The following is a 19354-nucleotide window of genomic DNA, read 5'->3' on the forward strand; positions in this document are numbered from 1 at the left end:
ACTCAGTCTTCAAAAATGAGATATGCAACCTTTTTAGTAGATTTTTTTTTTTTTTTTTTTACCATCTAGCCTTTTTGAGTTCCCTTGAAAACTATAGGAGATAGGAACAGAATATAATTACTTGATTTTGGAAGCCTTTAATGCTTACTTTTCACCACAACACATGTTGAAAGGAAAATACGATTGTCTACAGCAAGTGCATGAATGGAAATAGTTCACATACAAAGGGGAACAATAGTAGTGAACAATAAATACTTAAAGGTCCCAAGGGTATGTGTGCAAAACAGCACAACAGTAGGTACTACCAAAACAGCAGGTAGTAGCAGACCAAGATGTTTTTCCTGAGATGGCATAGCAACTCCTTTAAAAGAAAGAAGAACAAAACAAATACAGACAAACAAGCAAACAAAAAAAGCAGGGCAGCAAATTATTCATTCTTTAGTTTGGGTAGAGGAGCATGAGACAGAACTTGCATGAGCAGCATAGGGTTTGATCTCACTTTTCGTAATTTTCTTTTTTAATATAATTAATACATCTCTGCCTCAGTGGTGTTAATGTGACAAGACCTACAAAAAGTTCTATCTGTCTGAAGCATTTTCTTTCAGATTTCATCAGCACTACCACTAAGATCAGAATAAGCTCAAAAGGAATAACTAAGTTTTCAGAATCGTTATGGAGTGAGAGGAAAGACAGATTTCAGAATTAAGGTGAACTGACAGCCCACTCACACTTTGAATTAGTTTTTCTAGGAAGGCAGAACATTCTAAAAATGAAAGTAAGTAAAAATTGACAATATAAAGAAACGTGAAACTTTTATGAATGAGCCCACTGTCTGACTTTCCCACTGCTTTTATCCTTTTTTTTTTTTCCAGAACAGTGCAGAGCCTACTTACCATTTGCTGTAACTTCCTGTGAAACTCAAAATCTGACAAAGGTCACAGCTGTGCACATGAGGTTTCTACATTAACAAATGCAAACAAAAAATCCCATTACAATGTGTGAACTACAGATACCGAACACAGAGACAGTAAATGACTGTCGTGCTGGTTCTCAAGTGTTTGCTGAGATTAAGCAGAAGACCGTTGTTAAATGAAAGGAGATAATAAAAATATAAACCACCAAAACCATTTATGAAAATAATCAAATGATACGGCTGTCTGTAACAACTAAGAAATGCACCTTGTGTTAGAAGATTGCTTGCAATTTGAAGCATATCTGTATGTGGTAAATTTGATACTAGTTTGTAATACAGAAGCACTTGTTTTCTTCACATTACATTCTTAAGAACTGCACTGGTTTTGGAAGGAGGGGGAGTACAGGAGGGGAAGCAGTGTTCAAAATTTCTGAGATGTTTTAATTCTACATGTCTCAGGGACCAATCTTAAGAAAATGTTGCCTCTTGTCAAGGATTTTTATTTTATCATCTCATTCTCATTGGCTTTTCATTGCATTTTCATGCCTTCCTGCTTCAAGCACGCCTGCATGTGCAATACAACTACAGTCAGTTTGAAAGATCAAACTCAGAGTCATCTTGCTATTTGAAAGCTTATCAAACCTTGATATATCCTGTGAACTCTTTGATTCAAGGTTATGGGCTGTGATATATTTACCTGAATTCCACTGATACAGACATTTGGTACTAATGAAATAATAATGACATAGTGAGAACAGTTTCAGAGAAGAAAGCTAAAATACTCAGCCTACCATTCCTCCACCTGAGGAACTCCACAAAAGTAAAAAAATTCACTGAGATAGAGAAAATAAAGCCTTAATAATGCAATTTTACAGTTTCTGATGGTTCAAAATTTAGATGTGTGTTTGAAGATCTATGAAAGATGTCTTTTACAGGGAAGTTTTCTCTGGGAAAACACAACTTGGAAGCTACCAGGTATTTAAGGACTTGCAGCAATCTTTCCACAGATTTTGTCAGATGAAAGGGTACAGTGTTTTTACAGCTTTCGTATGACATCCCTAACCATGCTGAAGGCCGAAAAAAACTCACAGCAACTATCTCAAGTCCACACACTTGATTTAAAACTCAGTGCTCCCCAGGGACTGATTTCCCTTAAGTGTATGCCCAGATAGTTGCAGCAACAAAGCATTAAGGGTAAGAATAAATTCCAGCTAGAATTACACAAGTAAAAAAAAAATTTCTAAGTGCAGAACTGCATGCTGATGCTCTATGTCTGGCTATGTGTGCTTCGGGCAGGTCAGGATTTCCGCTTTGTGGGACTACAAAATAATTCAAGTTGTAAGGGGTCTCCAGGCCAGCATCCAGGTCACAGCAGGGTCAGCTCTGAGACAGACCACATGCTTCAGGGCTTCTCCAGTTAGTTTTTGAGAAACTCCAATGGTACAGACTGCATTGCCTCTGTGTGCAGCCTAGTCCAATGCCTGGTTTTCTTCAAGAGCTGTCAGAACTGCTCTTATTTCAAATTCATGCCCACTCAATCTTCTCCTTCCATCCTCCATCCTAAATATACAGTTTTAAAGAATTTATTAGTTTTAAAGAATTTATTATTGTAGTCTAAAGTCTACCTTGTATTTTAAAGCATGATACTTCACACAGTGCACAAACCTGTATACTGAAACCTAAGCCATAAGTACAAAATCATTTCCCCTTTCACATCTGGCGCTGATCATAGGCCTTATGGCTTAGTTGGTAGACTGTCTGAACTGCTTCTAGAGGGTTACAGTTGTTGCTTACATCACCCATTTCATTTCCCCAAGAAAAAGCTGGATGATAATGCCAACAGATGAGTTAGTGTCACGTACAGAGAGCTTCAAGGGCAACTTACATCATTTAGTAACTTTCACTATAATAGAAAACGAGCAGGGTGATATTTTTAATTCAAAGCTCGCATGATGGAGAAGTGATTACCTAATTTTATTAATAACCCCATACACATGGGTAGTGCCTTTTCCTGGATATCCTGTTTCTATACGTATAATAAGGTGATACATTACCATCCTTTTTGAATTCTGATAGAGATGACACTGATGCAAGTTACGCATCTCAATGAGATTGCATTCACAAAATTGAGATAACTGATACAAAAATGTTTTGTTCCCTCCTCCTTGTCTAATTAAAATTCCAGGTTTTGAGTAGCTGTTATCATGCCCAGAGACAGAGATGAATGGATGAATACACAGAATACTCTGTATAACACATGCATGGAATAACTTCAGTAGACAAGAGGGAGGCAGGATTAATGGTTACTTTCAAACTAATAACAGTTCTAAAATGTGAGCATTGCTCTGCCTCTGCCCCCAGCATACCCTTCTATTTATCCAACTGCAGTCTGTGAAAGAAAAACTAGTTTTAAAATCTAATCAAGGAGAAAAAAAAAATTATTTCTACAAGAGAGATTTTGGAGTATTATGCACAGAGATTCAATTTGAAGGATGTTTTCTTTTGTTTATTAATCTTCATTATTAATGTATTTATTTTCAAGAGTCCATCTTACTTCAGTGACACATCATGATAGATATCTCAGGTCCAGAGACCATTCAGGTACAAATAGTACCAGTTTGTAAATATTGGTAAGCAATACGTCAGATTCCTACTCAGCTGGGACTTTAGAGAGAAGTATTTGCTAGCTGTCACGTGCTTTCCAAGAATTCTATCTACATTCAAATAAAGCAGCTAGAAGTTCAGATGCTAGGTTAAATTTTATCCAACATTTTTGTCTAAAAAATAAATGGAATATTTGTCATGAAATTCCTTCCTCAATGGAAGAGAAGTAGCTCAAAAATAGAAGGGAAAGAACCATTTTCACTTTCAAAACCTACGATCAGCTAAAGAAACTTCCCCAGATATTCACAACTTGATTCCAAGTCTCCTTCTCAGTCCCCTGAAGATTTCAGAATTTATCCTTGCTCACAAATCTTTTTGTATTTCCTGCTTAATGGCAGAATGCAAGCAGAGACTACATATTAGTTTAGTTTAAAAGCCAAAGCATAATTAAAACAAACATTTCCATTTAACATTTGAACAGATAATGTGTAAAATAAAGGTGATTCCCAGAAGTTTTTTATTATTATTGTTGTTTTTTTTAAGAAAGCATTCTTTTGCATCGTATCACATAGGCCCAAGATCGAAGCCACCAGTGTAATCTTTGCCTGAACACAAGATCCTCCAAGGGAGACAAACAAAACAAGAGCTGAAGCCCAAACAAGACCATTTCAAATGAAGTAGCCGAGGACAAAATAAGCAAATTAATTCGGGAATTTACTTGTCACAAGTGGAGAGTGTTCTTACAAAAACCAAATGAGAGAAACGAAACAATATCAGAGCAGACATTCTCTTTCAATAAACTGTTTTATCAATCACAGTTTTCAAGCTGTTTTTCTATGCTTGTTTAAACTTAATGTATAACATAGCAACCACTGGAATAACCACCACGGAACACAAGGAGTGGTAGGGAAATGTTATTACCAGATAATAGCAATGTCCTGAGAAACATCTGTTGTGGAAGAAAATCTGTTGCTAGAATAGCATTGTGGCTCACTGCATACTCTGCCAGAGGCCCTAATGCTGTCTTCCTACATATGCAGTCACAAAGAAATGGCGCCCTGTTTCTAGGCAGTTTGAAAAAGGATCATGGGGGTCATATTGCTCCTACAAGACAGAAATGAAAGACAAATCTCTGCATTGGGATGCTTTGATTGAAAATGAGAATAAGCAGTACCATCAAAATAAGCCATTTTGAGAATATGTCAAAAATAAACAAACTGACAGATAGTTAAAACACATCCAAAAAAACCTAAATACATGTTTTTAATGACAAAATAATTTCTCTCTAGGTAACAAGAAGAAACATGTAACTGGCTTATCAATAGAAGAAAAAATTTTCTCTGGCCCAGTCACACATTTAATGCACAGAAGTGTTTGTGGTGAACAGTGCTATGTTACCTACACACCCAGTATATAGAGATGAAGCCACTTGTTTTTCTTTTACATGTTGCATACATTAGATGAAAGTAAAATAAGAGTAAAAACATAATAAAATATGAAGTAACGTCCAAAAAGAAGGAATTCACATCTGATTGTTACAGTGGAATAAGCTGTACACAAACGAATACTGTTCAGGTCAATTCCTATCAAATATTTTGTTCAAATATTCTGATACTACGAATTAAGATGTTCCAGCTCCAAAGGTAACTCTATTTACTGTTTACATATAACTGATTATGCATTTGAAACCATTACACCATAGAGTATGAACAACTGAAAGTGGATAACTTGAGATAAAATCTAAATCATGACTGAAGTAGTGATGCTCATTTTTCTAAGCTAAAAGTTAGAAAGAGCAAAAATTAATTCAGAGATGTTGCAGGTCACAACCATTCCCCCTCCCTCAAAAGAAAAGGAAAAAGGAAAAAGGAAAAAGGAAAAAGGAAAAAGGAAAAAGGAAAAAGGAAAAAGGAAAAAGGAAAAAGGAAAAAGGAAAAAGGAAAAAGGAAAAAGGGATACCATCCTATCTTCTCCTTTCTAACAGCCAGCATGGTTCTAAAGGAGAATAGCAATTCAAGAAGCAATTTGGTATTTTTTTTTCTCTGCTTCCTTGACTCTGCTGTCTGAATTTCCAGGACACCTGTATTGTCGAGATTACCATCTACCCTCACTCCCCTGCCTTTCAGTGACATTACTACGTTAGATTGTTCTACATTATCCCGCTGTATGTTATTAGGTCCTACTACCTGCTATCTATTTATTGTCATATTCTGGATGCCTCCAAGAAGTTTGTGACAGGCCGAGGATGTTCCTTTTATACGGGCTAGTTTTACCATTTACTTCGGACTGCTAAAATCATTGAAGCTGGTATTGAATCTCATTTTGTTCACTATTTCAGTGCAAAACTCTGCATCAAAGCATTATGACACAGATGTTTGCATCTCTCAGTAACAACACCTTTCAAAAAGTGTGTTCCTAGTTAATGAGAAAATTCAAATTTCCATGTGCATTGCAGTGTCATTGGTAGTGCTTCTAAAGTCATTTATGCTGGAGTTCTGGATTAATGAATTTTCAATACAAATTATATATTATTACAAAGACAGAAAAAAAGAGGTCAGACTACTAGTTCATGTACCCTTAAGCATATAGACACCCAAAACACCCAGCAGGAATATTATACAATATAATTTAAACTATCTCTTCTCCTGTAGCCCAGAATAACACCTAGAGAGAGCCAATCTGAGGACAGAGCGCCCACAGTACCTCCAGGAATACACAGCAACAATCCAAACAAGCCTCTTGCATGAAACCTCCTAAAACCCAATATAGCATGGTTGGTTGTTGTTGTTTTCCTCTGTCAGTTCTGAAAAAAACCTTTTACACTCCGTTCCTTCTAGAATGGCAATATCATAGATGTAAAGATGATCTCAAGTTGGAACCTCATAATTCCCACTCCTCTTCCTTTTTCTAACACAGAAGCTCTTGAAAACAAAGGAAAGGAAAAAGAAAAGAAGTGGTAGAACTACAGCTTTTCAGGTTAAGAAGCATTTTAGCAGTCCAAAAGCTTGCATGCAGAATTACAGCCAAGTCAATATTTACATTCCAGTTACGTTAATCTATTCCGTGGCAGTAGGCTACCCATCACTGCGAGAGAAAACACATGGGAACACACTCATAAATTGTTTGCTCAAGAAGTTGCTGTAAAATTACCATATTCTCAGCTCTCTCCCTTCCCCCCCAAAAACCTGTACAAACCACTATGTGAATTGGTCCATCAACTTTGCCTTTGATTTCTACAATCCCCTGCTGAAAAAAACACCCTCAATAATAACTCCAGTTTCATGACAGACTTGAAGGGTTGTGAAATTGATTGCAAAACTTGAATAAACTTGAATTCCCTTTGCTGGTCACTACTGCCCAGCAGGGCTGCAGATGACATCTCACAGAATAGTACCTTCTTCCTGCTTCAAGCACCTTGAACCCCAGTGCTGCAAGATTCTGTTTATTCTAAGAACTGTTAACACATCCTTAATACAACTCCTTAGCATTTACAAGAAAGGCTTCTATGCGTCTTTGAAGATATCTCACAAAGTTATTATATATAGGCAGTTAATTGCTCCTTTTGCAATATGTATATCATTATTACAACCTGGAAAGCTATATGAACTAAAACACCCCCAGCAACCCTCATTAGAAGCATAGCTGTAAGCCTTTTTAAACCCCTCATAGCTACTGAAAATGCATTTTTGTGGATGTCTTTCAGTGAAGTATCCCGACTATCCAATATTTATCACAGATGTCAACTAAGAGCAGACTCCACTTTGTCAGGCTCTGAACTTTTCTTCTGAAGTTTGATCTTTCCTGCTTCACAAGAATCACAACTTGATGTCTGTTCCTAAGCTTTTCAACTGATATCTACATCTAAGCATTTTACCCAGTTAATTCTTGCTTTAAAATACATTCAAAATTTTAGAGAAAAGAGTGGAAACCAGGTGGGCACTCTTCCATGTAAGTGCTTTCATCACTGTGATGGGATATGTGTTCAGGAATCCCTCTCTCTCTTGACTGTGAAATCCTGACCTTCCTTTCTGCAAGAGGTACAGCTCTAACAGGATCATTGAGTCATGTCGTACCTCTGAATAGCAACACACCCAAGAAGGCATATTGCACACAGGTCTGAAGACAGAGACTTCTGCAGTCTTCCAGGATCATCTGTAGAACACACATTTCCAGTCTTGTCCTTGTATCAATTCTACTTCTCCCTCTTGATACCATTCCCTAATATATCCTGTAATCTCCTAGAAACAAAGCATGCAACTTTGATCTTTTTTTTTTTATTATTATTTTATTTTTTATTTTTTATTTTTATTTATTTTTTAAGTTCTTCCCCAGACAACCTCAGTGCCTGAATTTCAGCCTCAGTATGAAATCATTCACTAACTTCACTGGGTCCATTTCTCAAGGCCAATCTCAGAATGCCCTCACAGGAGAAAAAAAAAAAAAAGAAAATACTTTTATGGACGTAGATACCCTATCTTATGCTCTGAATACTCAGAAAGGCCTGATCCAGATCAAATCTATTGGTAATATCTTCAAAACCATTCACAACATGTGTTATTTTGTGTATCTAGCCTTAGAAATTGGGTCTAGATCCTATTAAAGGTGCTTTATTGACTTAAAAAATTCTGAGAGAAAAAAGAAATCATATGAGAATGAAAATATTTATGAACTTTACAAAGCTGACTATTCAGCTTGAATTGGCAGATTTACAGAATTTAAAATGCTTACTAATGCAACCAACCCTAGTGCAATCTTTTCCCCCAAAACAATTCTTTTCCCTCACAACTGTAAAATACTCAGTAGCTACAGCCATTTAAAATAACTTATCTTACACTCTATAATTTGAAAACAGAGGACGATGACTGCACATTTACACAGCTCTCAGTTAGACTTTGATTAAAATACAAAATGAACTGAAGTAGAAAAGTCTTCCAATGGAAAAGGTATTTGGAGCATTTCACTCTTCTAATTACTACACAATTTTCCACATGTCCCAGAACACATAAATGTTAGTGACGCTCCAGAAGTCCACTCAACTAAAAACTAGTAATCTACTCCACGCAAGAACTGCATCTGAAGGCATCCCTTCAGTAAGTTGCAAACCCATCTCTCTGTCATTTAGGTAAAAGCTTGGCAACATTCTCAAAACAAGTTGTGCCATCCCAGATGTTGAAAACAATGTTGCTCTTAAATAATTGCCTTGAATCATGATACTAAGTTAATTCCTTATTTTATATTTTAACTCACATCAAACCATTCTGGGAAAAAGGAAAAACAATGGATCTATTTGAAAGACTACAAGGACTGTGAAGAACCATTTTGTGATAAGTTCTCAGAAATGAATATTTTCCATTATGTGAGGAGATCTATGAATCACTTCCACCCTGTAGTTAGAGCCTGTGACACTAGAAGCAACCCAGCAAAATAAATTTTCACACTAATGAAGCAGTGCTAGTCTTCTGTTAGCTACTATTTGTAGCCCAATCCATCATTTGTTTCAAGGAATCCTGAAGATACAGTCAAGGCAGTGCTGATAAATAAGGTAGATACAGTTTTTCAATCAGATTTCCCCAACCGCTGTATATAGTGGCAGTTTGTGCTGGGAGTGTGAATTTTTTCTTAGCAGTTTCTTGATATTACTTACTTCTAAAAAGGAAAAACATGCTACAGTTGCCTTGGATTGGAATCAGCAGAAACAGCAGCCCACGTAATAAAAGCCTGGATAAGTAAGCCTTAATGTAACTGTTGGATTATGATGATATTAAGAAACAAATAAACATGTTTAGTTTGGACCAAACCTTGAGAGCAGCTTTGGACTCTGGCCCAAACTTTCTTTATACATCCATTACCTCTGTGGGATAAAAACAAACTGAAAATTCACTTATGAGAACATGTCAATTCAAATCAATAATGTCACTTCTATGCTGTGACACTATACTCAACTGGTACTCAAACTGCAATAAGTAAGCAACTTTTGAATTAACACCTTAATACTAATTTTAAATTACGGAAATACTAATGCCACTTCTTCCACGTATGGTTAGAAGTACCTTCCATTGATTCCATGATAGTTTTGTCCAAGAAGAAAACCTTTGTAAAAGTCATTTAATGGAATGATCCATCTTGCTCCCTTTGAAGTTACCAGGAAAAGTATTGTCCAAGTAGAACCGTACAGTTATTTTAAGTACTCACCTTCTACTCTTATGAATAATAATATACCTTTATGCTATCCAGATCATCAGCGTTATTATCAGCAATGGATCTGTTGCCTACTGTTTTCAAAGGCCTCTTTTGATCTTAATGAATACCCAGCAGAATCATTATGTTCATCTATGAAACCTCTGTAACATGGATCCTATATTTTAACAAGTACCCACATCTCTGTAGAAGTGATAGCATGATTTTGAAACAAGAATCCCATGAGTTGCAATATCTTTAAGATATTCCTTAAAGTAAAGTGGAGTACTGAAGTAGCTCTCAGTCTGGCTTAATCATCTGTGGAAGATTTATTCCCATTAAAGAGTTAAATTATGTTTACTGCTTTCATTTAGAGGACACTGCAGGTCCACTGACACTAACAAAAGGCAAATATATTTTAATTGTTTCAAATGTGGGCTGCTTTGGTCTGTCATTATAAACCCTGTGTAAACTTAAAAGAACTGATTTTCAGAGGTGCTCAGAAATCCTTTATTTATTTAGGAGAAGCAAGAACATAAGTGTGAAGCAGCAGTACACAGTTACATGTGTGATTTTCCCATAAAATACCCAGCAGATTCAAAAGAATGAACTGATACATCTCCTCCAACAGACTTCCTGTATAACAGGTCAAAGTGGACATTTGCACACCATTTCAGTGCTCAGTGCTATGCCATGACAGTTTTATTTCACTTCTCCAGGTTGCCAGATGAACATGAAGCCTCTCATAGACTCTTGCGCAATCAAAGACCGTATTCTTTCTCTGAGAAGCCCTGCCACCTGGAAAGAGGAACTGGCAGGAGCACAGCCTACCCATATATATCTCTACAAGGGCTGCAGACAAATGACTAGGCTCTGGGAAGTGCTTAAGCCAACTGCAAAGGACCGGGAAAATTACTCAGTATGGCATAAAAAACTGCCAGAAGGTGACGCAGGAAAGCGAGAGGCTGGTGAAAGTTACAGGTAGCACTTCAAGGAATTACTGTGTTTTACAGGCAGCAGTGGCAAAATTATACCCAAGAAAATCCAAACTTCAATAATTGAGGGATAGTACAGCGGACTTTCTGGAGAAGAGAGCAGAGCAAGGCCAACAACACATATGCAGGAGTGCCAGTAATGGCAGTGCTCTTTTCACAACGGGTGTTACCTACCTCTCCATAACACTATCGCCTCTTTAAGAAACTACAGACAATCTTATGAATCCTGTCTGATATTCTCAGTAAACTAAACACTTTTGTAGTGATTATACTAATGTGGTTGAACCCGAGTACAGTTTTTGTAGTTTTTTTGCTAGAACATGCTGCTTTTATCCAGTACCTGAGTGATCATTCAGATTGAGAGAGGTCTACAGAGCCTGCTACCCTGAATGAAACAAATGAGGGTAACAAAATACATTCATCAAACAAATTTCTATCTCAGAATTCCATTCAGAAACGTTGGAGTTTATTTGATGGGGGTCTTTTTGTTGTTGTTTTTCTTTTGTTTTGTCCAAAATGCAAACCAGAACTTGCAAGCATATATGAAGAAAAAAATGTTCTGCCATAGAGTACAAGTCTCATTACAAACATGATCCAGAGTTTAGAATTTCCTGCACTGTAACTAGAAGAGAGTTACACCATCACTTTGTAGCCTTGTAGAGTGGGGGACCAAGCCAGATCTTTGTAGCTCGATCTGCCAACAGCACAGAGCTGTATCTGAGACACTCACAGTCAATTCAAATTCAAGATTAATATTTTGCCTAATTGGACAAAGCACATGACTAAGTAAATTCAATATATTGTATGCATCACAGCAATAAGTTGTACTACTGGCTCAAGTTAGAGTTCTAACATCCAGTTATACCTGGAATATAAGGCTGTTGGCAGAGGAAAAATGCCAACTTTAACACAATTCAATTTGGATTTTCAGTAAGAGCACCTTCTGCTTCTCAATCTCAGAAGCAGTAACAATCACCAGTGGCTATTTGTGCACATTTATAGTCATTATTTTACATTTCCCTCCACATTTCTGAGTATTTTATGGAGCTTGTAAAAATACATGGGTGAGCACCTACAAGTTATGAGCCGTGTAAATGCAGAAATGTTAGATACTAATAGGGAAAATATCTTTCATTTTAAAAAAATATAGCATTCTCACATTGCAGTTCAGAAAAGATCACTCTCCATAACATAGACTGTTATTAGCCAGTAGCCTGCTTTTCAAACAACATGCAATGCAACAAGATGGGCAATAGAGATCCGTACTGCAAGCCGTGAAGCATGGCAAAGAAGATTTTTTATATTATTTTTTTCTAAAGGAGAATGCAAACCACTGAGTATGTGAAGAACTTGTGTGCACTCAACTAGTTTAGCCTACCTGAACAATGACATCCAAATATGTTCTGACACAGGGCCAGGATTTGAAGGACCACTGGAATAAAAGGCATAAAAGCAGCTGTTCCTTCTCTAATCAGTGCATGCAGTCAAAGGCAATCACAGCCTCTACCAAGTATTCTTCAAACAACCTCATTACCAGGTGGACCAGAGCTGATCAGGAAGACACAAAGATATAATTATACATTAGTTTCAAGGCTGCCAGGCCAAGCAAGTTTAAGGGGCAAGAAATGGCATTTGGGAAAACTTGGGAAGGAAGAGAACACTGTTAAACAAGCCCTTAATTTAATGGAGGAATATACAGAGTAACTCAAGAAAAAGTTATATGCTGAAAGAGTGCAAGAATAATTACAAATTGTAGATTTTCTGCAGTCTTTTTTCTTGTCATATGTGATTGTCAACCTTTCTCCTTTTTCAGATGACTCAATACATAAAAGCACAAACCAAATTGATAAAGGCAAAATAATATTTACTGTTTTTTTACTGGGATTTTTTTCTGACCATGTTTAGTTCAAGTGGAATGGTCATTGTATTAGAAGCCTGCCAACTGCCTTCCAGTTACAGAAAGACAAGTTTCTCACATCTCTATTCACTGTACTTTCCTAAGCCAAACAAAACCATATAAACTGTCTAATGAGACACTCTGCAGGTTTAATCCTTCCACACAGCACATCTACTACACATCAGCTACATCTACTTAATTCTTACAAGAGTGCTGAAACAGAAAAGCACTAAGGTATACCATCCCCATTGCATTTGAGGAGCAGGACTTATTCTAAAAATGCTGTAAAGCAGTGACTCATGCACTAGTATCAAGCACTGGAAAATATCTTCTCACATAGTAAGAAAGAATCAGGATTTCTCCCAAGGTGTGCTGCAGCATTTTGAATTACCTATCTAGAAATAGCACTTACAGACTTCTTGACGTAAGCTGGCAGTGCTGTAACCCCACTCAGCCTTTTCTAACATGCTTCATGCAGCACTTGCTGCTAAAAGTCTGTTTTCCTCATCCTTGATCTCCTACCTTTCAGACACTTTTCTCAGGTCCAGAAAATGCAAATAAACCTATAGATTTTGAGATCTCTTTTGCACAGTGGAAACACTGCAGGTATTCAGTAATCCTCAGTTTAGCCTGAAGTTCTCTGTGGCAATCTTTACAGAGCTTCATGTATTATTTTTAAAGAAAAGCACATTAATGACACGGGAAACTGCTATTAGTTGCCCAGAGTATGTTATTAAGAAAAAAAAAAGGAGTTATGTCCTTGAAATATAATGAGGAAGATTATTGCAACATGAAGCCACTCTCTTGAAACAGATTGTATCTGGAAGAGAATTTAAGTCCCATTAGAACACAATGGAAGCAAGTTTCAAAGAGATTTCAAAGTAATTTTCTTTCAAATTACTCAGTTAATTTAGTGTCTTACTACTTTTAAATTCAAAGAACACATTTTCTAAATTACAGAATTTATTTGAAATAACTTTGAAATCAAATCTCATTGAGTTCAGGAACGGTCAGATTAAATAACCACATCAGAAAAGAAACAAACTTAAAAGTATATATTTGCACACATGTGGCACATTCCCATATTTGGTACCATTCTCTTCATTTTTTGGCAACACCAAGACCAGCTGACAACGAGAAATGAGCTACTGTAAGCTGGAGATACAATCTTCAGTCTCCAGTGAGGCCAGTGTGATAAAAACTGGAATAGAAACCCTGTATGGATCTTTGACAATGGATCAAAAAATGACAAGTTTGTGTGTAAAAGTATCAGAAAATAACTGAATCTTGAGTTCATGCTTTCAAATGCACCTAGTGCCTTAGATGATACCACAAACTACTGTTTTCCAAAAAAGTATTTCAAGCCATTCTAGGAGTTATGTTCCCATAAGCATATATAAAAGTAGGATGAGAGTTTACCATGCAGCTCACCATAAAAATAAGAGCTTAACACTTCCCACTTATGGATGCTACGAACCAGTGAGAGGCAAGGATCAGTCAATAACTCTCTGGATCTGTACATCAAAGGATCTCTTAATAAAGGTAAATGAAGTTATCTGAGCAGAGTCATTACTGTCAGTAGCACCATGAGGACCACTGCTGAAATTCATGTATCTTACAGTTTAAGAAAGTTATTTGTAAGGGCCTGGCTGTGTTCTCACTCTACTACCTAAAGAAACTCCATTGAGATGTAAGCTAGTTTGCTCAGTGCACAACTCTAGGTTGCCTGCAGGCCCTTCTGAGACTGCTCAGGATAAAGAAGGTCACTCCTGCCTGCAATTTTAGCCATTACGGCCTAAACAATTCCTCATTTTCTAAATACAGTTTTATTGATGTCTGAAAACACACAAATACAACACAAGCCAGATATTCTAGCTATTTGTATTAACATGTGAGGAACCAGGCTGAGACCTTCCTCTACTGTTTAAAAGCTTTTCCTGCATCTCTGCATCAGCCTTTAACCCATGATCATTTCTGCTTTCTCTCTGTTGATATAATTGCATTGAAAGTAACTTAACAAACCAGACAATTGGAATACTTCAGCAGGGGCTGTAAAAGGAGCTCAACAATTAAATCTCCAGAAAGAGAAATCATGAATAGGATTTCTGTTCAATCACTCTCTACCATGCATCGTACACCAACTGCTGGTTTTTTTTAAACTCAGAATCTCCAGTTTCAGATAATCTAGAAAGAAAAAAATATAGAGCATCTACATGATAAACATGAGATGGAAAAGAGAAACTTGGAGGGAAAAGAAAGATAAGAAGATAAGCTACTGCTATTGGCAAAAAGATTTTGTCATACACAAGTTGTTTCGCTTATTAATAAAATCCCTTAAGATGAAGAATGAGATGGGTGACACTGAGACTTTCGGACCCACTTGCATAAGAACAATGGCCAATTCTCTTATGTGTTGGGTCACCTAGAAAAATACTGCAATTCTATGTACACAAAAGGAGCAGATCAAGAATATTGTTCTCTAGAACACTACATAAATAAGAAAACGGTAGGAGAGTTGCAGATTTACTGAAGAAAACTGCTAAAAGTTCACGATCTAAGCTGTAAAAAAAGTAACTAGAAATATCAAAATTGACAGCCTTCCCAGAAACAAAGATCCTAGAACTTAAGAATCTATGTCTTTTGGTACTTTTGCAAGTCTGTAAGAATAAAACAAGAAGAATCTGAACCTGGGCCCTAATTCGTAGGATCATAGAATGGTTTGGGTTGGAAGGGACCTTTAAGATCATCTAGTTCCAAACCCCCTATTTGGGGCAGAGACAACTCCTACTAGATTAGGTTCCTCACAGCTCCACCCAGCCCAGCCTTGAATGCCTCCAAGAAAGTGACATCCACAATCTCTACAACAGCCCGTTCCAGTGTCTCATCACCAGTCTAATTTCCACCAGGCTGCTTTGATAATTTGTGTTTAATGGGAAAAGCCACAGAGAAAATTTAACACAGGCACATATAATAAAAAAAGCATGACACAGATAACATAAAAAAGTATAACAGAGTAACAACAGCAGTGCTAAATGTTCTTCCTGAAGAAAGGAGTAGAAATGCAACAGAGGAAAAAAATTGAACTCATTTCACAAAGCTTCATTCAGTGGCCTCCCTTCAGCTACTTTCTTATCAGGCTATTCATTTAATTCAACACCCACTAGGGGCCTAAGGGCAAAAACATCTGTATCTTAGGAAAGATAATAACATTTATATAGTATGGCCATTAGTTTTCACTCTGCAGTTCACTTTAAAACAGTGCAGCAGTTGCCTCTTCTCCTCTGCCAACTCCCCTGTGGCATAAAATTACTGCTAAGCCATCAACTATTCCTACAATGATAACCTCCAGACAAAAATTCCCAAGGCTTCCAGTGAGATGCTGAACATACCTTAAGAAGTAGAGAAGCAAAAATATCAAAATCAATAGTTAGGAGTAAGATATCAGTCTTAGAAATGGTTTAAATTTCAGTTGTAACTCCCAAATATAGCAGAGGTTTTTTTTGTTTGTTTGTTTTAAATAAATAGAAATAGAAGGATTAGTTAATAGAAAAAAAAAGTAGCAGCAGCAGCAAGAACCCACTGCTTTTAGAATTTCATATAAAAGAGATGTTAATAGCAATAAAAAAAGAGAACAAGTCTAAACTACAAATGCAAGAACAAAGGAAACGTGTCAGTATGGTCAGTTACAAGCTTGATGTGCCACGACAGCCAAAGAAGAATCCAGGCAGTTGTAATGAAGGCACACTCTTTTTAAAGTACTTAAGATGGAGTGGACTGAGCAGTGTGCATCATACAAAAAAATAAGATAAAAGGCATAATAGTGCCATGGATGCTATTTTTAATGCAATTTTTAAGGCATCTCTTCGTATCTTCGAGGACCTCTAAGCAGAATTAGGAGTGTGATTTGGTATTTTATTTACTTATGCCGTCTTTTCCTCCTCAGTTGTCCAAGGGCTCTTTTTTCTTTCCAAAAATAAAAAAAAAATAAATAAATAAATCACCAGTACTTGATTTCTTACCTATACTTAACATTTTAGATGGTTCTGATGAAACCAGAAATATATTTCTATCACTATGTTTCCTGCTTTTAATATCAGAAAAAAATGCAAATTTTATTTCCATGAATTGCAGTAGATTTGAGAGACCAATTAGAGAAGTTAATTCCTTTTCTGCGTAAAACAAACACCTGTAGAAAGCTGCAATTCAATTTAACCCACGTATCTTAATCCCGACCCAGGGAGAGCATTTCTAAATTGACATCTATAACCAGCTTAATTTTAATAGCCTTATCTTTGAAGCCATTTTAGAAGTGAGAATGCTAGCGATAATAGGATTAAAGACAGGTGTCTGTAAATAAATAGTGTTTAAAGATGAGTGTCAAGCACTTTTCTTGCTCCCTGTTGCTTCGCATTTCCTAGAGACACCACTGTCAGTGGCATAAACTCAGTTTAACTATTAACTTCTTCCTACACCTAATTCAGGAAATTATCTTCTACGTCAGGTGCTACCAAGCCAGCCTTACTCAAAAAGAACTGATGCGGTTAGCAACGCTGAGCTGCATTTTCTTATGTGAATTTCTTCTTCTGAAAAATAATTTCAGGCTGTTATGTTTCATTCTTAAAATGATTTCCACAATGAATTGGAACAGTATGCTAGATCAATGCCCTCCAATCTGACTCTTAGCAACGAATTCCCATAGTAGCAGAAAGATTCACTGTGCAAGGCTAAGCCCATCTGCTTGGATCAGTACCTGTGGGAGGAAAACTTACATGTTTGTCAATGACTAAGACAATCTAAATGCCACGCCAGTATTTGTGTATGGATTCTGTGATATAGAGGGGAAAAATCTGGTTCCCGTTGCTGTTCAGGGACACGCTTGCATTTAATTTCTAGAGTAAGAGATAAGATGCAGTCTTTATTTATATTGCTTTCCCTTGCTTAAAACATCTATTCGTGAACTTCATTAAGCTTGTATTTTAAGCTCTCTATCCCTTCCAGCCCTTTGTTAATTTGTTTTTTTCAGGTGAAGCAGACACTCTCCAGAAGCTGTATTAGATAAATATTAATCAGGGGTATTTTTCTTCCAATACCTAGACATAGTCCACTGTTGCTACTGCTACAGCTAAATTCATATTTCAAGAATACTGCAAGATTTACTCCCAAATAAAATAGCGTAACTTCTTCCAGCTTATAGAAGAACAAATCATATTCTAGAATAAACACCAAAATAACCTTAGTACTGAAGCATAATCCAATTTAACAAAAGAGCAGTATTTAGAGGAACAACTGATCATGTCGGAAAGCATTCCTATAAGTGCACCTCAGCTCCAGGCCTCTAGCTCCTGAAATTCCCTCAGGCGAGATTAACACCATGTTTAAGGGATGCTATTTCAGCACAGAAGTAAATTCCAAGCGTCAACTGTGATGTTCTCCTCAAAACAACACCATTTTTCTTTATCATCTGTTCTGCACAATTTTGCCTTCAATATTAGAAATATAAATAAAGGAGGTTTTTATCAAAAGTCAACTGAACGAACACACGAATGCAGCAAGTACAGTGAACGCAATGGAAACAGCCCTTAAGAGCATCCCTTCATAAGAACTGATGGAAAGCTGTTCCGTCGCAATATGCCATTCAGCTCACATCTCTCCTTTTTCAAGGGGAACTTACAAAAAGGGAGGAAGATCATGCTTACAAACACCTGCCTTTTGGAAGAAAAATCACGATGACTGCTATTACAAATCATTACACAATTAAACTCATTAAAATTTCACATTTCATCACCAAATGCAAATATGGAATGTGAATAAAATAGAATAACTACACATCCTGAAAAGTAAACAATTATGGAAATGGATGTAATGATAGAGCAAAAATAGGCTTTTAGCTTTACTATAACATACACTTAATGACTCATGAAAATAACGGAGGGAATTTTTCCAATTGCATATGAGGGCCTAAATATTCAAAAGCTTCACATGGGTGAATGCCTGCTTCAATCGGATCACATTCCAACTCCTTAGCGACCGATCCAAATGCACTTTCTAAACATAATCCTGAAAGATTAAGCTGTTCAGAATACGCGTACAATGTAAAAAAATACATACAATTTGCATTTTAAAATACTAGCAGAAGTTAAATCTATCTTATAAATAATGTGTTGCTCTATCATATTCTATGCTAAGAATTCAAACTAATATAAGACTCAACAACTTGAAGTCAATTTAGAAGCCAAAGTTTTTCTAAGAAAGCAGAGCATGTAAGCTTGCTCTGTGGGAGCTAAAGCTAAAACAGAACTTCAAAACTCAGTCCTTTTGCTTCACTTTCACACCACAAACAAGGGCTGCTCCACAAGTAATGCCTCATGTTTTATTTTCCCAATACAAAACATCAGAGGTGGTTGTTGGCAGTATGGCAGTAGATGTTGAATCTTTCCATCAGTATCCCATTACGAGTTGATGCTGTGTGACAGATGGCAGCAGAGGGGCACTCTGACAAAATGGTATCTGACATGGCAGTGCAGATGAAGCAAAGATGTTTCAATGAATTCCTCCATATGGGAAAAAAAAAGGCACCCATTGAGGTTCATCAACACCTGCTGAATGTTTACAGAAGCCAAACAGTCGATGTGAGCAGTGAGGCAGTGGCCAGTGTGTCTCAGCAGCAGCAACAGTGGTCATCTCAGTGCAGATATTTACAAGGGTGGCATGCAGACCTTTGTTCTTCACTGGTGAAAATGACTATGTTGAAAAAGAGTGTTTTGTAGC

The 19354-nt window shown here is 36.8% G+C and overlaps 1 long non-coding RNA gene across 1 annotated transcript; it reads right to left on the minus strand.

The window, feature by feature from the left end:
- Window positions 1–261: 261 nt before the first annotated feature.
- On the minus strand, window positions 262–6505 carry LOC128086246 (uncharacterized). The gene is made up of 3 exons (XR_008209303.1): window positions 6221–6505; window positions 894–958; window positions 262–361 (listed from the first exon to the last, which is right to left on the minus strand). It is a non-coding gene; the product is annotated as an uncharacterized LOC128086246 (long non-coding RNA).
- Between the last annotated feature and the right edge of the window lie 12849 nt (window positions 6506–19354).

This window comes from Tympanuchus pallidicinctus, unplaced genomic scaffold, assembly GCF_026119805.1.
Source record: "Tympanuchus pallidicinctus isolate F22 unplaced genomic scaffold, pur_lepc_1.0 scaffold3, whole genome shotgun sequence".
NCBI classification, from domain to species: domain Eukaryota; kingdom Metazoa; phylum Chordata; class Aves; order Galliformes; family Phasianidae; genus Tympanuchus; species Tympanuchus pallidicinctus.